We start from the raw sequence: 27,691 nt of genomic DNA on the forward strand, positions 1-27,691 counted from the left end.
GGTTGCGGCCGATGGCAAGGTATCTTAAAACTTCTTAACATCATCTTCTAAATTGTAAGTTAGTCCATGCGGGATATATAGTAGACAAAAGAAAGATCGATTAAATACGTATATATTCAGTTCTTGACCGGTATATATAGGGAAGAAATGATAACGAAACGATATGAACTTTTATGCTGTAATTATAGAGCCAGTATTGAAATATGGGGGTCGCTTTTTATGGGGGCTTTAGACAATTATGAACACGAGTCTACCAAAAATGGCAGATTTTTTACTGTTTGGTAGATTAGTAGAATTCTTGATGTTTTGGAAGATTTTGCAAAATATTCCTCTCCAACTATGAAATGCTTAACACATTTTTTATAGAAATACAATTTTGACAAAATTTTCTATAGAAATAAAAATTTTGACAAAATTTTCTATAGAAATAAAATTTTGGCAAAATTTTCTACAGAAATAAATGTTTAACAAAATTTTCTATAGAAATATAAAATTTTTGGGGGCTAAATATATATATAATATAGACGGATACGGACCAATTTTGGCATGGTTGTTATTGGCCATACACTAGCGAAATGTACCAAATTTCAACCGGATCGGATGAATTTTGCTCCTCCAAGACGCTCCGGAGGTCAAATCTGGGGATCGGTTTATATAAGGGCTATATATAATTATGAACCGATGTGGACCAATTTGTGCACGATTGGTAGAGACTATATACCAACACCATGTTCCAAATTTCAGCCGGATCGGATGAACTCTTACACTTTTTGGAACTTCTACGGCTTTAATCCAAGCTCAATTTTATTGCGTCCGTTCTCACGATACGCGCAGCTCACGAGGAAGTTTTCAATCACTGCGGCTTGGATTTCGATCAAATCTCGCCTTGAATTTTTGGGTGTTATTACTGTTTTTCGTCTACTTTTTGAACTACGCTGCTTTTATAAGATATAGAGCCCACCCTATTGCTGAGGAAATGTTTCGGGGTTTTCAAAATTTTATTTCCATAGAAAATTTTGCCAAATTTTTTTTCTTCCATAGAAAATTTTGACAAAATTTTATTTCCATAGAAAATTTTGTCAAAATTTGATTTCTATAGAAAATTTTGTGAAAATTGTATTTCTATAGAAAATTTTGTGAAAATTTTATTTCTATTTGTCAAAATTTTATTTCTATAGAAAATTTTGTCAAAAATTTATTTCTATAGAATAATTTTGTCAAAATTTTATATCTATTGCAAATTTTGTCAAAATTTTAGTTTTATAGAAAATTTTATCAAAATTTTAGTTTTATAGAAAATTTTGTCAACATTTTATTTTTATAGAAAATTTTGTCGAAATTTTATTTTTATAGAAAATTTTGTCAAAATTTTATTTCTATAGAAAATTTGTCAAAGATTTATTTCTGTAGAAAATTTTGTCAAAATTTTATTCCTATATAAAATTTGGTCAACATTTTATTTCTATAGAAAATTTTGCCAAATTTTTTTTCATCGAAAATGTTGTAAAAATTTTATTTCTATAGAAAATTTTGTCAATATTTGATTTCAATAGAAAATTTTGTAAAAATTTTATTTCTATAGAAAATTTTGTAAAAATTTTATTTCCATTGAAAAATTTGTCAAAATTTTATTTCCATTGAAAATTTTGTCAAGATTTTATTTCTATAGAAAATTTTGTAAAAATTTTATTTCTATAGACAATTTTGCGAAAATTTTATTTCTATAGAAAGTTTTGTCAAAATTTTAGTTCTATAGAAAATTTGTGAATATTTTATTTCTATAGAAAATTTTCTCAAAATTTTATTTCCATTGCAAAATTTGTCAAAATTTTATTTCCATTGAAAATTTTGTCAAGATTTTATTTCTATAGAAAATTTTGTGAAAATTTTATTTCTATAGAAAATTTTGAAAAAAATATGTCTTTGTAAAAATTTTATTCATATATAAAATTTGGTCAATATTTTATTTCTATAGAAAATTTTGCCAAATGTTTTTTTCATAGAAAATTTTGTCATAATTTTATTCCTATAGAAAATTTTGTTTATATAGAAAATTTTGTCAAAATTTTATTTTTATAGAAAATTTTGTCAAAGTTTTATTTTTATAGAAAATTTTGTCAAAATTTTATTTCTATAGAAAATTTTGCCAAAATTGTATTTCTATAGAATATTTTGTCAAAATTTTATTTCTATAAAAAATTTTGTGAAAATTTTATTTCTATAGAAAATTTTCTCAAAATTTTATTTCCATTGAAAAATTTGTCAAAATTTTATTTCCATTGAAAATTCCTAAATTTTATTTCCATAGAAAATTTTGTCAAGATTTGATTTCTATAAAAAATTTTGTGAAAATTTTATTTCTATAGAAAATTTTGTAAAAAAATATGTCTATAGAAAATTTTGCCAAAATTTTATTTATATAGAAATTTTGTAAAAATTTTATTCAAATATAAAATTTTGTCAAAATTTTATTTCTATAGAAAATTTTGCCAATTTTTTTTCATAGAAATTTTTGTCAACATTTTTTTCTATAGAAAATTTTGTCAAAATTTTATTTCCGTAGAAAATTTTGCCAATTTTTTTCATAGAAAATTTTGTCAAAATTTTATTTCCATAGAACATTTTGGGAAAATATTATTTCTATAGAAAATGTTCTCAAAATTTTATTTCAATAGAAAATTTTGCCAAAATTGTATTTCCAGTGAAAATTCCTAAACTTTATTTCTATAGAAATTTTGTCAAAATTTTATTTCTATAGAAAATTTGGTTAAAATTTTATTTCTATAGAAAATTTATCAAAATTTTATTTGTATAGAAAATTTTGTCAAAATTTTATTTCTACAGAAAATTTTGTCAAAATTTTATTCCTATAGATAATGTTGTTTATATAGAAAATTGTGTCAAAAAATTTTTATAGAAAATTTTGTCAAAATTTTTTTATAGAAAATTTTGTCAAAATTTTTTTTTATAGAAAATATTGTCAAAATTTTTTAATAGAAAATTTTGTCAAAATTTTATTTTTATAGAATTTTGTGAAAATTTTATTTCTATAGAAAATTTTGTTTCTATAGAAAATTTTGTAAAACTTTTATTTCTATAGAAAATTTTGTGAAAATTTTATTTCTATAGAAAATTTTGTAAACAATTTATTTCTATAGAAAATTTTGCCAAAATTTTATTTATATAAAAATTTTGTCAAAATTGTATTCCTATATAAAATTTGGTCAAAATTTTATTTCTATAGAAAATTTTTCCAGATTTTTTTTCGTAGAAAATTTTGTCAAAATTTTATTTATATAGAAAATTTTGTCAAAATTTTATTTCTATAAAAAATTTTGTGAATATATTAATTCTATAGAAAATTTTCTCAATAGAAAATTTTGCCAAAATTGTATTTTCATTGAAAATTCCTAAATTTTATTTCTATAGAAATTTTGTCAAAATTTTATTTCTATAGAAAATTTGGCCAACATTTTATTTCTATAGAAAATTTGTCAAAATTTTATTTCAATAGAAAATTTAAAAAAAAAAAAAATTTTCATAGAAAATTTTGTCAAAATTTTAGTCCTATAAAAACTTTTGTTTATATAGAAAATTTTGTGAAAATTTTATTTCTATGTATTATATTATTTCAAAATTTTATTTCCATTGAAAATTTTCTCAAAATTTTATTTCTATAGAAAATTTTGCCAAATTTTATTTCTGTAGAAAATTTTCTCAAAATTTTATTTCTATAGAAAGTTTTGTCAAAATTTTATTTCTATAGAAAATTTTCTCAAAATTTTATTTCCATTGAAAATTCCTGAATTTTATTTCCCTAGAAAATTTTGTCAAAATTTTATTTCTATAGAAAATTTTGTCAAAATTTTATTTCCATTGAAAATTCCTAAATTTTATTCCATAGAAAATTTTGTCAAAATTGTATGTTGACAACATTTGCTATAGAAATAAAATTTCGTCAAAATTTTAGTAATGTTAAAAATGAAGTAACTCATAATTGGAGGGGAATGTTTTGTAAAATCTACCAAAACATCAAAAATTCTACCATATAAAAACTTATCCCATTAAAATAAATTTTCATGTTGCCTCTTGATATTCCTTATTAACGAGTACACTAATAGAAAAAATTACGTTCCATAGTTGTGAACGGACGGTGACAAAATGAAACGGAAACGTTCACAAAAAATCAAAACGGAATGTTCACAATTTCGTCCACGGGCGTTCACGATTTCATGAACGGCATTCGTTTTTCTTTGGCCATGAAAAGTCTTAAAATAATTGTTAGACGTTATTATGACAACTCCCTCGGTGGTGCAATGTGCTAAGGCGACTGTTAACGCGTATGGTGCAGAAAACACAGGTTCGAGTCACGCTAGCGGAAATATTTTAAAAATTTTGTTTATAAATTCGTAACCATAACGTTTCCAGATCATGAACGCTGGTTGTTGTTTTGACATCGCATGGTGTCATTTTATCGTTGTTAGATTGAAACCACATGTGTGTTGATTCACTTTCATGAACGAATCGTTTTGAAATGAGCACGCCGTGCATGATTTTTTCTATGAGTGTATGTCTATGATGATAATGGACTCTTGTTCTAAACAATAGAAAGAGAAGAAAAAGATGAGAAAAAAAACAAAATATTTCAAATATTTTCTATTTAAAATAAATCTTTCCCTAAGGATATTTGCTTCATATTCAGCACACATAAATACCTACATGTGTCCACACACACATAAGTAAATATCGCAAAGAAGCAATTATATATTTCACAAACATTAAAATTCATCAGAATATCTTTGAAATTGGAAGCTAAGAGTAGAAGATACGTATCGGGTCTCTATTATTTAGTACTGCTTGCAAATATAATTTAATAGATGAATGCTTTTGATTTGTTTAATATTTTTAGAAGATAACAGCAACAGTCAGTCCGTCCATTCTATCACTTTGGTCCTTTTATCCTCTGGCTTATGGCATGTCAAAGGCTCTGTAGTCATAGCGACAGACAGAAAATAAGATGATATCTCCATAATAATGGGCTATGAAGTATATTTTTGGGGACAAATTCTATTAGTGGCTATGCAATTATATTGCGATATGAGGGTGTAACGAAATAATAATTTTAGCTTGAGATTTAATAAAATATTGGGTAGTCGGAAAAATTATTTTTGTATTTTGTCAATAGATATCGCTGGAGTTGTCTATCTCAAGTGCTACCAATCACATTGTTTCATAGTAAATTTGCCATACACTGCAAAACCAGTGAACCCACCCTGAAAGAAAATTTTAGTTAATTTTAGAAAATTTAGATAAATTTTAGAAAATTCTAACTAAACTGTATTAGAAACGAAGATGTCACTCGGATTTCATAAAAATAGGTAAATAAATTTCAACAATTTCAAGAAAAAGTTTTTAGACCAAATTATTATTTTCAACTTATTGAAGAAAATTTCGTAGTTTCTAGGAAAAACTTCGTGTTCAAAATTGCAAAAATGTTTTTAGTGCCATACGTAGTTCACGATGGGTACATTATTACTAACATTTACAAATTTTATGATATCCTGAATTGTTTTGTGGGAGGCACGAATTTAGTAAATATTTGTACTTCATTTGTGTATAATTTGTTTCTGGTTTTAGTTTATTTAACTAACGTACGCAAAAAATGATTAAAGTTATGGAAATTTTCTTAAAACTTAATATATCCACGAACTGAAAGAGAATTCAATCGGCTTTAGCGAAATATAGGGTTCACATTTTTTGAGTGTAGATTCGTTTGTTTCTGAAAGCAGGCCAAATTCGAAGATGGGCAATGTCGATACAGTTTTTGCTATAGCCTCCATATAAACCGATCTCCCGAAGTAAACCGAAACAAAATTTTGACAAATTTTTCCATAGAAACAAATTTTTGACAAAATTTTCTATAGAAATAAATTTTTGACAAAATTTTCTACAAAAATAAAATGTTGACAAAATTTTCTATAGAAATAAAATTTTGACAAAATTTTCTATAGAAATACAATTTTGACAAAATTTTCTATAGAAATAAAATTTTGACAAAATTTTCTATAGAAATAAAATTTTGTCAAAATTTTCTATAAAAATAAAATTTTGTCAAAATTTTCTATAAAAATAAAATTTTGACAAAATTTTCTATCAAAATAAAATTTTTACAAAATTTTCTATAGAAATAAAATTTTGACAAAAATTTCTATAGAAATAAAATTTTGTCAAAATTTTCCATAAAAATAAAATTTTAACAAAATTTTCTATAAAATAAAATTTTGACAAAATTTACTATCGAAATACAATTTTGACAAAATTTACTATAAAAATAAAATTTCAACAAAATTTTCTATAGAAATAAAATTTTGACAAAATATTCTATAGAAATTAAATTTTCTATAGAAATGACAAAATTCTCTATAGATTTTGAGAAAATTTACTATGAAAATAAAATTTTGACAACATTTTCTATAGAAATAAAATTTTGACACAATTTTTTATAGAAATACAATTTTGACAAAATTTTCTATAGAAATAAAATTTTGACAAACTTTTCTATAAAAATAAAATTTTGACAAAATGTTCTATAGAAATAAAGTTTTGACAAAATGTTCTATGGAAATAAAATTTTGACAAAATTTTCTATAGAAATAAAATTTTGACGAAATTTTCTATAGAAATAAAATTTTCTATAGAAATGACAAAATTCTCTATAGAAATAAGAAATAAAATTTGGACAAACTTTTCTATAAAAATAAAATTTTGACAAAATGTTCTATAGAAATAAAATTTTGAAAAAATGTTCTATAGAAATAAAATTTTGGCAAAATTTTGTGTAGAAATAACATTTTGACGAAATTTTCTATAGAAATAAATTTTGACAAAAATTTCTATAGAAATAAAATTTTGACAAAATTTTCTATAGAAATAAAATTTTGACAAAATTTTCTATAAAAATAAAATTTTAACAACATTTTCGATAAACACAAAATTTTGACAAAATTTTGTGTAGAAATAAAATTGTGACAAAATTTTCTATAGAAACAAAATTTTCACAAAATTTTCCATAAAAATAAAATTTTGACAAAATTTTCCATAAAAATAAAATTTTGACAAAATTTTCTATAAAAATAAAATTTTGACAAAATTTTCTATAGAAATAAAATTTTGACAAAATTTTCTATAGAAATAAAATTTTGCTCAAATTTTCTGTAGAAATAGAATTTTGACAAAATTTTGTGTAGAACTAAAAATTTGACGAAATTTTCTAATGAAATAAAATTTTGACAAAATTTACTATAAAAATAAAATTTCGACAAAATTTTCTATGGAAATAAAATTTTGACAAACTTTTCTATAGAAATAAAATTTTGACAAAATGTTCTATAGAAATAAAATTTTGCTGAAATTTTCTGTAGAAATAAAATTTTGGCAAAATTTTCTATAGAAATAAAATTTTGACAAAGTTTTCTATAGAAATAAAATTTTGACAAAATTTTCTATAGAAATAAAATTTTGACAAAATTGCTATAGAAATAAAATTTTCTATACAAATAAAATTTTGACAAAATTTTCTATAGAAATTAATTTTTGACAAAATTTTCTATAAAAATAAAATGTTGACAAAATTTTCTATAAAAATAAAGTTTTGACAAAATGTTCTATAGAAATAAAATTTTGACAAAATTTTCTATAGAAATAAAATTTTGACAAAATTTTATGTAGAAATAAAAATTTGACGAAATTTTCTATAGAAATAAAATTTTGACAAACTTTTCTATAGAAATAAAATTTTGACAAAATTTTCTATAGAAATAAAATTTTGACAAAATTTTCTATAGATATAAAATTTTGACACAATTTTCTATAAAAATAAAATTTTGACACAATTTTCTATAGAAATAAAATTTTGACAAAATTTTCTATAGAAATTAATTTTTGACAAAATTTTCTATAAAAATAAAATGTTGACAAAATTTTCTATAAAAATAAAATTTTGACAAAATGTTCTATATAAATAAAATTTTGACAAAATTTTCTATAGAAATAAAATTTTGACAAAATTTTGTGTAGAAATAAAATTTTGACAAAATTTTGTGTAGAAATAAAAATTTGACGAAATTTTCTATAGAAATAAAATTTTGACAAAATTTTTTATAGAAATAAAATTTTGACAAAATTTTGTGTAGAAAATAAAAATTTGACGAAATTTTCTATAGAAATAAAATTTTGACAAACTTTTCTATAGAAATACAATTTTGACAAAATTTTCTATGGAAATAAAATTTTGAGAAAATTTTCTATAGAAATAAAATTTTGAAAAAATTTTCTATAAAAATAAAATTTTGACACAATTTTATATAAAAATAAAATTTTGACACAATTTTCTATAGAAATAAAAGTTTGACAAAATTTTCTATAGAAATTAATTTTTGACGAAATTTTCTATAAAAATAAGATGTTGACAAAATTTTCTATAGAAATAATATTTTGACAACATTTTCTATAGAAATAAAATTGTGACAAAATTTTCTATAGAAATAAAATTTTGACAAAATTTTCAACAGAAATAAAATTTTGACAAAATTTTCTGTAGAAATAAAATTTTGACAAAATTTTCTATAGAAATAAAATTTTGACAAAATGTCCTATAGAAATAAAATTTTGAAAAAAAAATCTATAAAAATAAAATTTTGACAAAATTTTTCAGAATTTCCTAAAATTTGTGCATTTTATCAAAAATGCGTCCACCTTGAGGCTAAATACATTTTTGCAAATTTCTGAAGCATAACATTTTACAAAATTTTAAATTCCCAAAAAATTCAAATTATTTCCTAAAATTAGTAAATTTTATAAAACCTAAAGGAAAACAATTTTGCCTTCATACTACGAAATTTTCTACAACAAGTGCAAAATATATGGTTAAAAAATTCGTGAATTTGTCGAAAAATATGTACTTATTTTTTTACCCTATCGGCTTTTATAAAACAGTTGAGTTAAACATTTTTTTAAATTAACCTACATTTGCTTTTCTAATAGGATCACTTGCTTTTTGAGTGTATCATAAGATCTCTCTTATTTTATAGCTTTGTTTATTTTTTGTAGTATTTTTTCGTTACATCCTAGTAAAACCCATTCCAAAAGCATTAAATTTTTCAAGATGTCAACTCTTTATTTTGCCTTAAAAGGACATTAGATTAAATTAATTTGAATTTTTCACTCCATACACTCAAGACCAACACACTTACTCTCTTTTGATATGAAAGGGATATGGAATGTTTGGGTGGGTGGCATCACGAAAGGGTGATAAATTTTTCGGTATTATATCTTCATAAAGAATTTCCCGAAGTTTTCATATCGAATTCTTTTGCATTCGAAAGGAATCCCTGTGTGTGAGTGAGCATAAAATCTTGTAGTGATTTAGTGCGGTAGGTTCGTAGGTATTTTTAAAATGATTCTTTTTGGAGATCAAGTTTAAAATTTTAGAGTGATTTAATTACGAAATATTTATTATAGAGAAATTTGTGTTGTGACAAATTTATTGCTTGAGGTTTTTTAATATATTCACCCCGAAAGGATGTTTAGAAAATAACCCAGCAAAGCGTCGCCAAAAATTTAGTGAAAATTTGAATTTGAAACTAAAAAATTTTGTAATATTTTGCCAAATAATTAAATTTTATAATTTTTAAAGATTTGTAATGTATTCTAACGCTTGTCTGAAACTTTTGACCACAAATTTTTTCAAAAATTCGCAATTTTTCTAGATTGGATTTAGCATTTTTTAATAGTTTGTACTAGTTTATTATTTCTTACTGTGGTTTTATCAGATTTGTATATAGGCCCTGTATAAACCGTCCCCCGATTTTGGGTCTTGAGCATCTAAACATCGTAATTTGTATCCGGTTTGCCTTATTGTTAAAATATAGATTTATTTTGGGTTCATAGAGAGGTGTGGCGAATATCCAGTTTCTAAAGGGCTCTGATAGTACATTAAATTTTGTTTCCTAGAATCAACTACGCAAACCCCACATTTAAATGAGAATTTTGTCTTAAAAGTATCCTTACTTGAATTTTCCGCTTCTTTGGCTCGGAATCAATACCAAAATCATTAGTGTAGAAACAAAATCTCTGGAATCGGTCATGCTTTTTTTAGTGTGATTTCAACCATTCTCTCAATACACTGAAAAAAAATTGACCTAATATGAAAGATAATGCGGCCTAAATTTTAGGACACGTAATTTACACAATATTAAGGACATTTTCCTTTAAATAAAAAATAAAAAAATGAAATTTTATGTTAATAACTTTTATTTCAAAAATTGTTTTCATGAAATTTAGGACACGAATCTTGTAAATTTACATCGCTCTGTTGAAGTCGAGTGCCTTTAAAGTAAGGCAAAAATTTTTAAAGTAAAGAATTTGTTCTTTAAATTAAAGTAGTCGTCTTTAAATTCACTGATATATTGTATCGTTAGATTTAATATAAAACAAGTAAGGAAAGTCTAAAGTCGGGCGGGGCCGACTATATTATACCCTGCACCACTTTGTAGATCTAAATTTTCGATACCATATCACATCCGTCAAATATGTTGGGGGCTATATATAAAGGTTTATCCCAAATACATACATTTGAATATCACTTGATCTGGACAGAATTTGATAGACTTCTACAAAATCTGTAGACTCAAAATTTAAGTCGGCTAATGCACTAGGGTAGAACACAATGTTAGTAAAAAAATATGGGAAACATTTAAATCTGAAGCAATTTTAAGGAAACTTCGCAAAAGTTTATTTATGATTTATCGCTCGATATATATGTATTAGAAGTTTAGGAAAATTGGAGTCATTTTTACAACTTTTCGACTAAACAGTGGCGAAAGGAAAATATTGGTATTTTGACCATTTTTGTCGAAATCAGAAAAACATATATATGGGAACTATATCTAAATCTGAACCGATTTCAACCAAATTTGGCACGCATAGCTACAATGCTAATTCTACTCCTTGTGCAAAATTTCAACTAAATCGGAGCAAAAAATTGGCCTCTGTGGTCATATGAGTGTAAATCGGGCGAAAGCTATATATGGGAGCTATATCTAAATCTGAACCGATTTCAACCAAATTTGGCACACATAGCTACAATGCTAATTCTACTCCCTGTGCAAAATTTGGACAAAATAGGGGTAAAACTCTGGCTTCTGGAACCGTATTATTTCACATCGGGCGAAAGATATATATGGGAGCTATATCTAAATCTGAACCAATTTCAATAAAATTTGGCACACTTGACTATAGTACTAATTGTTTTTCTTGTGTAAAATTTTAAGCAAATTGGGGTAAAACTCTGGCTTTTGGGGCCATATAAGACCATATCGGGCGAAAGATATATATGGGAGCTATATCTAAATCTGAACCGATTTCAATCAAATTTGGCACACATGACTATAGTACTTATTGTTCTCCTGGTGCAAAATTTCAAGCAAATTAGAGTAAAACTCTGGCTTCTTGGCCCATATAAGTGCATATCGGGCGAAAGATATATATTTGGGAGCTATATCTAAATCTGAACCGATTTCTTCCAAAATCAATAGGGTTCTATTCTGAGCCAAAACACATTCCGTTTGTAACACATCGAAATATTGGTATAAGACCCCCGTAAAGTATATATATTCTGGGTCATGGTGAAATTCTGAGTCGATCTGAGCATGTCCGTCCGTCTGTTGAAATCACGATAACTTCCGAACGAAACAAGCTATCGACTTGAAACTTGGCACAAGTAGTTGTTATTGATGTAGGTCAGATGGTATTGCAAATGACCCATATCGGTCCACTTTTTCGTATAGCCCCCATATAAATGGACCCTCAGATTTGGCGTGCAGACTCTCTAAGAGAAGCAAATTTCATCCGATCCGGCTGAAATTTGGTACATGGTGTTAGTATATGGTCTCTAACAACCATGCAAAAATTAGTCCACATCGGTCCATAATTATATGTAGCCCCCATATAAACCGATCCCCAGATTTGGCTTGCGGAGCCTCTAAGAGAAGAAAATTTCATCCGATCTGGTTGAAATTTGGTACGTGGTGTTAGTATATGGTCTCTAACATCTATGCAAAAATTGGTCGAAATCGGTCCACTTTTACGTATAGCCCCCATATAAAACGATTCCCAGATTTGACCTCCGGAGCCCCTTGGAAGAGCAAAATTCACCCAATCCGGTTGAAAGTTGGTACGTAGTGTTAGTATATGGTCTCTAACAACCATGCAAAAATTGGTCCATACCGATCCCAGATTTGACCTCCGGAGCTCTCAGAGGACCAAAATTCATCGGATCCGGTTAAAATTTGGTACGTGGTGAAATTTTGTACATTGTGCTAGTATATGGCCGCTAACAACCATGCCAAAATTGGTCCATATCCGTCTATAGTTATATGTAGCCGATTCCCAAAAGTAATCTAGCAAAATTTTATTTCTATAGAAAATTTTGTCAAAATTTTATTACTATAGAAAGTTTTGTCAACATTTTATTTCGATAGAAAATTTGGTCAAAATTTTATTTCTGTAGAAAATTTTGTCAAACTGAATTATATAGAATTTAATCGCCCTTTTTATACCCACCACCATAGAATGGTGACGGGGGTATAATAAGTTTTTCATTCCGTTTGTGACACATCGAAATATCGATTTCCGACTATATAAAGTATATATATTCTTGATCAGGGAGAAATTCTAAGACGATATAACGATGTCCGTCTGTCTGTCTGTCTGTCTGTCTGTTGTAATCACGCTACAGTCTTCAATAATGAAACAATCGTGCTGAAATTTTGCACAAACTCGTCTTTTGTCTGCAGGCAGGCAAGTTCGAAGATGGGCTATATCGGTCCAGGTTTTGATATAGTCCCCATATAAACCGACCTCCTGATTTGGGGTCTTGGGCTTATAGAAATCGTAGTTTTTATCCAATTTGCCTAAAATTTGAAATCTAGAGGTATTTTATGACCATAAAGAGGTGTGCCAAAAATAGTGAGTATCGGTCCATGTTTTGGTATAGCCCCCATATAGACCGATCTCCCGATTTTACTTCTTGGGCTTATAGAAAACGCAGTTTTTATTCAATTTACCTGAAATTGGAAATCTAGAGGTATTGTAGGACCACAAATACGTGTGCCAAAAATTGTGAGTATCGGACAATGTTTTGGTATGGTCCCCATATAAAACGACCTCCCGATTTGGGGTTTGGGCTTATAGAAACCGTAGTTTTTATCCAATTTGTCTGAAATTGGAAATCTAGAGGTATTTTAGGACCATAAAGAGGTGTGCCGAAAATAGTGAGTATCGGTCCATATTTTGGTATAGCCCCCATATAGACCGATTTCCCGATTTTACTTCTTGGGCTTCTAGAATCCGAAGTTTTTATCTTATTTGCCTGAAATTGGAAATCTAGAGGTATTTTCGGGTCATAAAGAGGTATGCCGAAAACGGTGAGTATCGGTCCATATTTTAGTATAGCCCCCATAAGAACGATCTCCCGATTTAACTCCTTGGGTTTCTAGAAACCGTAGTTTTTATCTGATTTGCCTTAAATTGTAAATATTCTGGTATTTTAGGCTCACAAAAACGTGTATCGGATTAAGTTTTTTTCGGTCCATTTGGTAATGCCTCCATGTAGACCGACTTCACTTTTTGAGGGTGTAGAAAGCGCACTTATCATGAAAATTGCTCAATGTAAAATTTCCAGATTTTACTTCTACAGATTTAAGATTTTAAATCAAAACGTTATTTTATAATTTTCTTGCACACTTACAAGAGATGTTAATGATTCCTCTAAAACTCAAACAAAAATGGTTCTTATAAATCCAGAATCTGATATAGTCCTCATAGGTGAAATCTTTAAATTTATCTTCGGGAAGTGTCCTCAAGTCCTCAAGCCCTCCTGAAATTTCAAAGGAACCCCTTATATTTGGTTCATGGTGGTGGGTATTTAAGATTCGGCCCGGCCGAACTTACTGCTGTATATACTTGTTTTATTATATAATCCGTATGGACTAACTTACCATTGAGTAGACGGTGTTAAGAAGTTTTAAGAAACCTTGTCATCGGCAAGTGTTACCGCAACGCAAGTAATTCGATTTTGGATGGCAGTCTTTAGTACAAGTTTCAATGCAATCCATGGTGGAGGGTACAAGAGATTCGGCCTGGCCGAACTTACGGCCGTTTATACTTGTTTAAATTAAAGTAATCGTCTTTAAATTCACTGATATATTGTATATTTAGATATAATATAAAACAAGTATATACGGCCGTAAGTTCTTATGTACCCTCCACCATGGAACTTCTACGGAAGACTGTCATCCACAATCGAATTACTTGGGTTGTGGTATCTTAAAACTTCTTAACATCGTTTTCTACATTGTGTTAGTCCATACGTGGTATATATTAGACAAACAAGCTATGTATAGGTACGTCTACAAATAATTACGAATCGATATGGACTTTTGCACGGTACGTAGAGAGCCAGTCGCTTATATGGGGGCTATATACAATTATGAACTTGATATGGACCAATTTTTCTGTGATTGGAGATCGATTTATCTGAGGGCTATAGATAGCTGTAGACCGATATGGTCCTAGTTAGGCATGCTTGTTAACGGTCATATACTAGCACAATGTACCAAATTTCAACTGACTCGGATGAAATTTGCTCCTCCAAGAGGCTCCAAAACCAAATCTCTGGATCGGTTTATATGGGGGGCTATATATGATTATGGACTGATATGGACAACATTCGTCATGGTTGTTAAATGTCATATACTACCACCACGTACCAAATTTCAACCGAATCGGATGAATTTTGCTCTTCCAAGGGGCTCCGGAGGTCAAATCTGGAGACCGGTTTATATGGGGGCTGTATATAATTATTGACCGATGTGGACACACTATGTACCAAATTTCAGCCGGATCGGTTGAAATTTGCTTCTCCTTGAGGCTCCGCAAGACAAATCTGAGGGTCCGTTTATATGGGGGCTATACCTAAAAGTGGACCGATATGGCCCATTTGCAATAGCATCCGACCTACATCAATAACAACTACTTGTGCCAAGTTTCAAGTCGATAGCTTGTTTCGTTCGGAAGTTAGCGTGATTTCAACAGACGGACGGACGGACATGCTCAGATCGACTCAGAATTTCACCACGGCCCAGAATATATATGCTTTATGGAGTCTTAGAGCAATATTTCGATGTGTTACAAACGGAATGACAAAGTTATACCCCCATCCTATGGTGGAGTGTATAAAAAGCTTCAAATATTGGCTAAAAATTATTTTGAGGATTTTGCATCTTTGTTGTCTTTTTTTTTGTTTATTTTGGAAAACAGTTTTTACTTTGAAGGATATATTATAATTTGGACTTTTAATCCGGCATTTCTTTGGAATAAAAAATTGCTAACTGAAATCTGTATCCTAATTTTAATTCTATTGATCCTACACCCTCAAAAAAAAATCGCTTCTGTAACATATACTCCCAAACATATTTTGCTTCAAGCATATACATTTTTGGGTATTGCCCAAACATTTATATGTTTGATCTCTTCCAACATATAATATGTTTGAAAGCATATTGGTCTAAACAATATATGTTTGGGTAGTCTAAGTTCCAAACATTTTGTATTTTTGCATCCAAATTCAATAATATTGTCTTGCAAAAAACAATATGTTATTATGTGAACATATAATATGTTTGGAAGCATTTTGCACCCAAAAATATTATATGCTTAAAAAAAATCTCCCAAACAATATTGTGCTCAAAATTTTATTTATTTATTTATATATTTACAATCATAATGAATTATGAAAATAAACAGGTAATATAGGTGCTAACAACATAGGTTTTCGACCTGAATGCTCAAAATTTTGTTTCTGGCTAATTGTATATTCCCCCACATCTTTCTCACTTCCACGAGATTTTTTAGTTCTTAGCACCTTTTTCTGTAATATAAACATTGTAGAAGAAATTATTCAATTTTATGATTTTTTTTATTTTAATTTTACCTTTTGCCGGAAGGGGATTCGAACAGCGGACCACACAGTTTGTAAGGATCAAAGAAGTAGCTGATCAATTGCCCAAGGAAAAATAAAATGTTAATTTTGTAATAACAAGCAACAACCACCAACTTAATTCAATATCGCTCCCTGTTAAATAGCGCTCCAAGCTACTAAACACATATATGTCTATAGGCTATTTCTAAATTAATATATGTTTGCATCCAAGCATATTATATTTACAAACATTTTATGTCCCAAACATAATATGTTCTAACATATTAACATATATGTCCCAAACATGTTATGCTAGTTTATGAACATTATATGCTTGCACTCAAAAATATTGTGTTTAAAAATTTGTGTTCCAAACATATAATGTTTATAGCCAAACATATGAAAAACAGTCTTTTTCATCCGTGTATATAAAGTTAACATAGAGAGATCCCTAAAAATGTTTTTATTTTAAGGAAGCTGCATCTGAATCAATGCCGAAATCCTTAAAGGAAGATGAAAATCTTTGGTTCCGCACGCATTTTGCTCTTAAAACATGTTTGAGGTGATCATATTCCTTCTCTGGGTGCAAGTAAACTTGTTTTGAGTGTAGAAATGCTCTTTACATTTCTTAACGTTCTATGGAAATTTGTCAATGCTCGTGTATAAATTACCATTCAAATTCTCTTACTCAATAGAATTACAAAGAATTTCCCTGAATTACAAATACAAAGCTCAAATTGAAATTTTAATTCAAATTGAATGTGAAAACGATTGGCAAAGAATTACTTTTAAGTACTACAAATCGCTGAAAAGAAAACTCCATCTGCCGCTTATTTTTTCAATGGTTGGGTGTTACCATTAACATTCTTTAGGCAAAAAATATTGTGCCATAAAGATTTTCAGTGACATTTTATTATGGTATGGCACACATTTTCCTTGGCCGACCAATCCTTTTTTTTTGCAGGCATCTCAACTGTATTGTATCGGAGTTTCCTAATTGTTGTTTTTTTTTTTTTTTGGTGTCCGTGTGAACAAAATTTCATTATGTTAATGTATGGCAGCGCCATACTGGAGTCTGGGATAGCAGGGAAGGAAAGGATGAAGAAGGATGCGAGCGGAACGAAAAAAAAAGTTGACCTACATAGTCAGTCTCAAATACATAAGGATACATAAAATCTAATGAATGTTATGATGACCATTTTTTTTGGTTTGCTTCTTTACAACACTTTTAACACCAAAAACCAAGAATCCCATTTTTTTGTTTGTCGTTTTAGTAACAAACAAAAAATGTGTGTTTGGCTGTCTGTCTGTCTGTCCGTCCGTCCGTTGGTATCAAATATCCAAAGTGCTTTCCTTCCTTCGAAGGTTGCCTAAACTCAAAAGAATTGTTTGGAGACTTTTTTGTTATATTTTTTCGTGTTGTTGTTCTGGTGGTCTTTGAAAGGAGTAAGGATAATATTATTGTTATTCTTGGTCCTTGTTATTATAGCCCAACAGATGGTTATTACATTATATATATATGTGTTGGTGTAGTTGTCGTCGTTTATAAAGGAAACAACAAAAACTCATAACCGTATCTTATTGTCCGAGAAGTGAATAGCAAGTTTCATCCATAATCTCTCATATTTACATAGACATACATATGAAATGAACCATTATAACCAATAATCTAATATGTTGGATGGATAGGGTGGAAAGGGGGGAGAAAGGACACATTCTGCTCTATTATTATAATGAAAACATTAAAACCCATATCCTTTTATAATGGAATTTTCCTTAAGGACATTGGTGTTAATGGGAAAAATACAATTTTTAGAAGAACCAATCAAAAGATATTTTATATTCTTGCATGAGTTGCTTTTTGGGGAAGCCAAAGTTGTAAAAAGTGTCATAGGTTCAAAAAATAGGTTCAATGATGATCTCAATATTCTTCCAGGAAAACTGGTGGCATTTGTAACAGTTTCTCCAAGCACACTGAATGCAAAGCATGCCCGATTCCAAAGATTTTGTCTTCAGACTAATGATTTTCGTATTGATTCCTACACTGAAAAAAAGCATGCCCGGTCCCAAAGATTTTGCATTTTGTTTACTTTAACAATTTTGGTATTGATTCCGAGCCAAAGAAGCAGATAATTTGTCATTCCGTTTGTAACACATCGAAATATTGATCTAAGACCGCATAACGTATATATATATTCTGGGTCGTGGTGAAATTCTGAGTTGATCTGAGCATGTCCGTCCGTTGAAATCACGCTAACTTCCGAACGAAACAAGCTATCGACTTGAAACTTGGTACAAGTAGTTGTTATTGATGTAGGTCGGATGGTATTGAAAATGGGCCATATCGGTCCACTTTTACGTATAGCCCCCATATAAACGGACAAAAAAATTTGACTTGCGATTGCTCTAAGAGAAGCAAAATTGGTCCGATCCGGCTGAAATTTGGTACATGGTGTTAGTATATGGTCTCTAACAACCATGCAAAAATTGGTCCATATCGGTCCATAATTATATATAGCCCCCATATAAACCGATCACCAGATTTGGCCTCAGGAGCCTCATGGAAGACCAAAATTCATAATATATGGCCTCAAACACCCATGCAAAAATTGGTCGATATCGGTCCACAATTATATAAAGGCCCCATATAAACCGATCCCCAGATTTGACCTCCGGAGCATCTTGGAAGAGCAAAATACTTCCCATTCGGTTGAAATTTGGTACGTGATGTTAGTACATGGTATCCAACAACCATGCAGGAATTGGATCCTATCAGTCCATAATTATATATAGCTCCCATATAAACCGATCGCCGTCCGTCCGTCTGTTGAAATCACGCTAAATTCCGAACGAAACAATCTGTCGACTTGAAACTTGGCACAAGTAGTTGTTATTGATGTAGGTCGGCTGGTATTGCACATGGGCCATATCGGATCACTATTACGTATAGCCCCCATATAAACCGACCCTCAGATTTGGCTTGCGGAGCTTCTTGGAGGAGCAAAATTCATCCGATCCGGTTAGTATATGGATATGGTGTTAGTATATGGATTCTAACAACCATGCAAAAATTGATCCATATCGGTCCATAATTACATATAGCCCCCATATAAACCGACCCTCAGATTTGGCTTGCGGAGCTTCTTGGAGGAGCAAAATTCATCCGATCCGGTTGAAATTTGGTACATGGTGTTAGTATATGGATTCTAACAACCATGCAAAAATTGATCCATATCGGTCCATAATTACATATAGCCCCCATATAAACCGATCCCCAGATTTTGATTACGGAGCCTCTAAGAGAAGCAAATTTCATCCGATCCGGCTGAAATTTGGTACATGGTGTTGGTATATGGTCTCTAACAACTTCGCAAAAATTGGTCCACATCGGTCCATAATTATATGTAGCCCCCATATAAACCGATCCCCCGAGTTGGCTTGCGGATCCTCTAAGAGAAGCAAATTTCATCCGATCCGGTTGAAATTTAGTACATAGTGTTAGTATATGATATCTAACAACCATGCAAAAATTGGTTCACATCGGTCCATAATTATATATAGCCCCCATATAAACTGATCTCCAGATTTGACCTCCGGAGAGTCATGGATGAGCAAATTTCATCCGATTAGGTTTAAATTTGTTACGTGGTGTTAGCATATGGTCCTAACAACGATGCCGGAATTGGTCCATATCGGTTAATAATTATATGTAGCCCCCATATAAACCGATCCCCATATTTGAACTCCGGAGCCCCTTGGAAGAGCAAAATTTGCCAGATCCAGTTGAAATTTGGTACGTGGTGAAATTTGGTACATTGCCCTACACTGAAAAAAAAGCATGCCCGGTTCCAAAGATTTTTTACTTTAAAAATTTTGGTATTAATTCCGAGCCAAAGAAGCAGAGAATTCAAGTAAGGATACTTTTAAGACACAATTCTCTTTTAAATTTGGGTTTTGCGTACTTGCTTCTAGGAAGAAAATATTAATTTTTCACTTTTTTAGCTTTTTGTTTCATATGCTATCAAAGTCCTTTAAAAGCGAGTTAACAACAACTTTATTTTTTTATAATTAATTTTTTAATTGAAATGTCTTCAATCACGAAAATGATAGTATCAATCACAGTTTTAATTGGGCATAGAAAAAATCCTTGATTAAAAAATTAATTGATGTCATTAGCAATTTTCAATAAATTTTTTAATTGATTCAATTAAAAATTTAATTGATGTTGAATGCAAACCCCAATTAATTTTTTATTTAAAAAGGTAACTATTTTCAACTACTTTCTGAATTGGCTTAGAGTTTTTATTTTGATTAAGAAATGTTCATCACTTTTTTTAACTGACTTAGACTTCTGAATTTGATTAAAATGTTAATTCTATCAATTAATTTTTTAATTAAAAATATTAAAATTTTCAATCATTGACTTAATTAACCTAATGTTTCTATCTTGATTAAAAAGTTAATTGTATCAATTAATTTATTAATTGAAAAAACATTCAACTTCAATTATCTTTTTAATTGGAAATATTCTGGTGATATTTTTTTCTGTGTATGTTTCAAGCAAAAAACGTCTTTAAAATAAAGTGTTGAAAAACATGTCATATATTTGAACGATTTTTTGCTTTGTATTCAAGATGCAAAAAGGCAACACATTTAATGACAATTTCATTAAATTTAAAGAATTTTTCTGAATTATTAAAGTCAAGTTAACCTTAGCCCAAACATTTTTTGTTTCATGTTGTGTTACCGATTTTATATATGAAATCACTTAAGTATAAGGACAATACGACTTCATTGAAAAGTTTGTCGACTTTTGGACAAGGAAACTTTATACTAGAGAAATGTGTCTTCTATGCTAAGCAAAATTTGCATTCGTATTTTAAAGACATGAAATCTTTGACCTCACGACAATATTTTTTTCAGAGTAGTATATGCTAACAACCATGCCAAAATTGGTCCATATCGGTCTATAGTTATATATATCCGATCCCCAAAAATAATCTACCAAAATTTTATTTCTATAGAAAATTTTTTTAAAAATTTTATTTCTGTAGCAAATTTTGTCAAAATTTTATCTCTATAGAAAATTTTGTCAAAATTTTATCTCTATAGAAAATTTTGTCAAAATTTCATCTCTATAGAAAATTTTGTCAAAATTGTATCTCTATAGAAAATTTTGCCAAAATTTTATTTCTATAGAAAATTTTGTCAAAATTTTATTTCTATAGAACATTTTGTCAAAATTTTATTTCTATAAGAAAATTTTGTCAAAATTTTATTTCTTTAGAAAATTTTGTAAAAATTTCATTTCGATAAAAAATTTTGTCAAAATTTTATTTCGACAGAAAGTTTTGTCAAAATTTTATTTCTATAGGAAAATGTTGTCAAAATTTAATTTCTATAGTAAATTTTGTCAAAATTTTATTTCTATAGAAAATTTTCTCAAAATTTTATTTCTATAGAAATTTTTTTTAAAAATTTTATTTCTATAGAAAATTTTTTAAAAATTTTATTTCTATAGAAAATTTTTGTCAAAACATTATTTCTATAGAAAAGTTTGTCTAAATTTTATTTCTATAGAAAATTTTGTCAAAATGTTATTTCTATAGGAAAATTTTGCCAAATTTTATTTCTATAGAAAATTTTGTCAAAATGTTATTTCTATAGAAAATTTTGTCAAAATTTTATTTCTGTAGAAAATTTTTTCAAAATTTTATTTCTGTAGCAAATTTTTTCAAAATTTTATGTCTGTAGCAAATTTTGTCAGATTGTTATTTCTATAGAAAATTTTGTCAAAATTTTATTTTTTATAGAAAATTTGGTCAAAATTTTATTTCTATAGAAAATTTTGTCTAAATTTTATTTCTATAGAAAATTTTGTCAAAATGTTATTTCTATAGGAAAATTTTGTCAAAATTTTATTTCTATAGAAAATTTTTTAAAAATTTTATTTCTATAGAAAATTTTTGTCAAAACATTATTTCTATAGAAAATTTTGTCTAAATTTTATTTCTATAGAAAATTTTGTCAAAATGTTATTTCTATAGGAAAATTTTGCCAAATTTTATTTCTATAGAAAATTTTGTCAAAATGTTATTTCTATAGAAAATTTTGTCAAAATTTTATTTCTGTAGAAAATTTTTTCAAAATTTTATTTCTGTAGCAAATTTTTTCAAAATTTTATTTCTGTAGCAAATTTTGTCAGATTGTTATTTCTATAGAAAATTTTGTCAAAATTTTGTTTTTTATAGAAATTTTTGTCAAATTGTATTTCTATAGAAAATTTTGTTAAAATTTTATTTCTATAGAAAATTTCTGTCAAAATTTTATTTCTATAGAAAATTTTGGCAACATTTTATTTCTATAGAAAATATTGTCTAGATTTTATTTCTAAAGGAAAATTTTGTCAAAATTTTATTTCTATAGAAAAACTTTGTCAAAATTTTATTTCTATAGAAATATTTTGTCAAAATTTTATTTCTATAGGAAAATTTTGTCAAAATTTTATTTCTATAGAAAATTTTGTCAAAATTTCATTTTTATAAAAAATTTTGTCAAAACATTATTTGTATAGAAAATTTTGTCTAAATTTTATTTCTATAGAAAATTTTTGTCAAAATTTTGTTTCTATAGAAAATTTTGTCTAAATCTTATTTCTATAGAAAATTTTTGTCAAAATTTTATTTCTATAGAACATTTTGTCAAAATTGTATCTCTATAGAAAATTTTGTCAAAATTTTATTTTGTCAAAATTTTATTTCTATAGGAAAACTTTGTCAAAATTTTATTTCTATAGAAATATTTTGTCAAAATTTTATTTCTATAGGAAAATTTTGTCAAAATTTTATTTCTATAGAAAATTTTGTCAAAATTTCATTTTTATAAAAAATTTTGTCAAAACATTATTTGTATAGAAAATTTTGTCTAAATTTTATTTCTATAGAAAATTTTTGTCAAAATTTTGTTTCTATAGAAAATTTTGTCTAAATCTTATTTCTATAGAAAATCTTTGTCAAAATTTTATTTCTATAGAACATTTTGTCAAAATTGTATCTCTATAGAAAATTTTGTCAAAATTTTATTTCTATAGAAAATTTTGTCAAAATTTTATTTCTATAGATTTTGTCAAAATTTTATTTCTATAAGAAAATTTTGTCAAAATTTTATTTCTTCAGAAAATTTTGTAAAAATTTCATTTCGATAGAAAATTTTGTCAAAATTTTATTTCTATAGGAAAATGTTGAATGCTTGAAGCAAAATGTGTTTGGAGTATATGTTATAGGAATTTTTTTTTGAGGGTGTAGTGATGAGTTCAAAAATTTGATAAGCGATGGTAACATTATTCCATTTTCTGCCAAGGAATTATAATAGATTTAAATTTGGCGACTCGCCGCTAACTGTCACGGTATTCCGTCGTTTTTTGGTTTCGATTATGAAATTAATTGATGCAATTAATTTGTTATTGAAATTTCTTCAATCACAGACATGACGCGAATAAAAAAATAAAAAAAAAATAATTTTGGTGATTGAGTTTTATTTTTATTAAAAAAATCAATGGAACCAAGTAAATTAAGATTTCACCAATTAAATTAAAAAATAAATTTGAACCAATTAATATTTTTAATTGAACATTTTTTTAAAAATTGAATTAAGATTTTATTTGATAAAAAAAAAAAAACATAGATCATATTTTTTTCCATGTACTCAAAGAATTTTCAGAAATTTGCCAAAAAGTTTTCAATGAGTGCATTCATAAATAAATAATGAGAAATAGTTTTTTTTTAGTTTTGTATATATTCTTTTCTATAAGGCATTTTAACTTAAACCCCATGATGCTTTGCTGCTACTCTTGGATCTTGCATTGTAAAAATCCCTATTTTGAAAAGTAAAAACAAACAATTTAATTTAAACTTTTCGAAAATAGTTTCATTAAAACTTTTCGCACTACTTCTTGTTCTGTTGCAAAAATATGAAAAATGAATTCTCCCCTGTAACCATTTCCAAGGATAATGACAATTAAAATCTCTTATGTAAATGAAGATTACTTACTAGAATCCTTATTTCATCAACTCCTTGGCAATATTGTTGTCTTTTCTAATCATGATGGTGGCATGATGTTGGTCGTTTCACCATCACCAGAATCATCTCAACGTCATAACCATCGTTTTTGTTATCGTCTTCAGCGTCATCATCTTATTGTGTGCTGAAATGAAAATTTCATTGTTATTATTATTATTATTATTTTAAGGACTTATTATAGTACTTATAGTGCCTACAACTCTTATACATTACTACATACCTACATATTTTAATACAAAATAAATACCTAAAAGTAAACATATATATTATATGTAGGTATGTAAAGGTATATATGGTGTATTCCAAGTAAAATTGCAGGAACAATAAAAAAATATTAAATAAATAAATAAAAATATAGTTTGCAAACTTTACCAATTGAGTCATGTTTTTATACCCTCCACCATAGGATGCGGGTATATTAACTTTGTCATTCCGTTTGTAACACATCGAAATATTGCATAAAGTATATATATTCTGGGTCGTGGTGAAATTCTCAGTCGATCTGAGCATGTCCGTCCGTCCGTCCGTCCGTCCGTTCGTCGTCTGTTGAAATCACGCTAACTTCCCAACGAAACAAGGTATCGACTTGAAACTTGGCACAAGTAGTTGTTATTGATGTAGATCGGATGGTATTGCAAATGGGCCATATCGGTCCACTTCTACGTATAGCCCCCATATACACGAACCCCCAAATTTGGCTTTCAGATCCTCTAAGAAAAGCAAATTTCATCCGATCCGTCTGAAATCTGTTACATGGTGTTAGTATATAGTCTCTAACAACCATGCAAAAATTGGTCCATATCGGTCCATAATTACATATAGCCCCCATATAAACCGATCCCCCGATTTGGCTTGCGGAGCCTCTAAGAGAACCAAATTTCATCCGATCCGGCTGAAATTTGGTATATGTTGTTAGTATATGGCGTTATTTTGGACAGGAAGCTGAATTTTAGGCTTAATATTGAAGAGAGGGCGAGAAAAGCCACGGTAGCTTTGTACTCGTGCAAAAACGCAATAGGGAAAAGTGGGGACTAAGACCAAAAATTGTGCATTGGCTATACACGGCAGTGGTTAGACCTATAATGCTATATGGTGTTGTAGTCTGGTGGCCGGCACTTCAGAAACCGACTTGTTTAGATAAAGTTCAGCGTATGGCGAGCTTATGTATCTCAGGCGCATTTAGTAAGACAGGAACAGACTCCCTTAATGTCATGCTACATCTATTGCCTTTAGACATTTTGGCCAAACAGTCAGCTGCAACAACGGCTGTGCGGTTGCGCGAGCTATCGCTGTGGTCGGAAAAAATGTACGGTCATAGTTCGGTCCTCAAAGTAATGCCAGATGTGCCTAACGTAGTGGATTACACCCTGGCAAAACCACTTTTCGACAAAAAGTTTGAAACTCTAATTCCCAACAGTGAGGCGTGGTGTACACAGACCCCGGGGAATAAAAGATATATAGATTTCTATACTGATGGCTCCAAATTGAATGGACAAGTGGGGTTCGGAGTATATTCTAAAGATCTGGAAATTCGAATAGCGAAAAGATTACCTAATCACTGTAGTGTTTATCAGGCTGAAATATTGGCAATAAGAGAGGTGGTGAATTGGCTGAGAAGTAATGTTCCAACAAATATTGGCATTAATATATACTCAGACAGTCAACCTGCAATAAAATCCTTGGACTCTGTGTTCCTTAACTCAAAAACGGCCATAGACTGCCGCAAATCTCTCAACGAGATGGCTGAGCAGTACAATATTCACCTAATATGGGTGCCTGGCCATAGGAACATACCGGGGAACTGTGAAGCAGATGTGTTAGCAAGGCTAGCAACTACACGCAAAAAAATAATTCTTTCCTCCCAAACGAAATTTTAGACAAACAAAGTTCGTTTCTCATTTGCTTTTCGCTGTAAGGAAGTGTATTTGGAAGAAAAGTATATACTTTTTGTGATAAACGTTTATTCTTTTCCAGGATGTAAAAACAATTTCATAAAGACTAGCTCAAAAAAAAAAAATATTTTCTTGCTAATTGCATTGTCTCTCACATCTTTCTCACATCCACGAGGATTTTTAGTTCTTAACACCTTTTCCTGTAATACCAACAATGTAGAAGAAATTATACGATTTTATAAATTTTTTAATTTTTTTTTTACCTTTCGCCTGGACGGAGAATCGAACCGCGGACCATGCACATTGTAAGCCAACACACTAACCACTGAGCTATGTACCTGTTATGGTCATCAATAGATAAATATCCATATAAGTTATATTTATATAGCATAGCTTGCGGCGCCCACGAACCGAATAAACAAAGTTTATTTAACAGAAACAAACATTTAGTTTGGCACCGTGGAGCAGTGGTAGCTACGTCCGACTCTCATGCCAAGGGTCGTGGGTTCGATCCCTGCTTCGGCCAAAGTTTTTTTTTTGCTTTTGTTTTTTTTTTTACATATATTCCAGATATATTCGGAAGATTCCGAAAAAATGTTCAACATTACATTGTACTATATTAAATTTTGAACTGTAAAATGTGTCTTATTAAAGACCTAAAGTCAGAAAAGAACAGTGTTTGATATAAACGAAATGGACTGTGTTGTTATTTCAAAAATAACTTTTTTTATTGAAAAAATAAAAATTTTGTAACAAACGAATTTTTTTGGTGATAAAAGTTTAAAATTTTCGAAGCAATTCAAAAAACTCTAACAAAAGAAAAACGTTTTCGGTACACGTTTTCCAAACGTTTTTTTTCTTTGCGTGTACCTTACATATTCCAGGGGAACTAGAATCTGTTGGTATGCCTCTGGCCACCTGCAAGCTCTTACTGCGTGAGAAGGCTGTTATGATGGCCAATATTCGATGGGAAAATTACAAGGGTTGTAACGACACCAAGCAAATATGGCCCCATTTAAACTTAAACCGCACACTAGATATGCTAATGTTCTCGAGACGTCAGATAGCACTCCTAATATCTGCTATAACGGGTCGCTGCCTGATAGGCGAATTTGCAAAAACTATAGGTGCGAAGTATAATGACTATTGTATAAGCTGTCATGACGTTGAGGAAAAGGAATCAATTAAACACCTCTTGTGTGAGTGTCCTGCTTTTTGTGTAAGGCGTAAGCGAATTTTAGGAGCATATAGCTTTAGATTACTGGCTGACATGGAAAACGTTAACTTAAGCAGTTTTTAATGTTTTTGGAGCAATCTGGTTGGTTCCACAAAAGTAAATAATAGAGAAGGTTCAGTGGTTAAGACTAGAAGTGCCCATATGTAATAGGTACTTTTAGTTAAATGTGGTATCACAATGGACTGAATAGTCTAAGTGAGCCTGAAATTTAATCGGGCTGCCACTTTAACCTAACCTAACCTAACCTAGTATATGGTCTCTAATAACCATGCAAAAATTGGTCCACATCGGTCCATAATTATATATAGCCCCCATATAAACCGATCCCCCGATTTGGCTTGCGGAGCCTCTAAGAGAAGCAAATTTCATCCGATCCGACTGAAATTTGGTATATGGTGTTAGTATATTGTCTCTAACCACCATGCCAAAATTGGTCCACATCGG

General features: G+C 28.9%; 1 protein-coding gene across 1 annotated transcript in view; it reads left to right on the top strand.

The window, feature by feature from the left end:
* The window catches only part of LOC142231186 (uncharacterized), a 147,868-nt gene that overhangs the window by 16,054 nt on the left and 104,123 nt on the right, over positions 1 to 27,691 (top strand).

The sequence above is a fragment of the Haematobia irritans genome, chromosome 3 (genome assembly GCF_050003625.1).
Source record: "Haematobia irritans isolate KBUSLIRL chromosome 3, ASM5000362v1, whole genome shotgun sequence".
Classification (NCBI taxonomy): Eukaryota; Metazoa; Arthropoda; class Insecta; order Diptera; family Muscidae; genus Haematobia; species Haematobia irritans.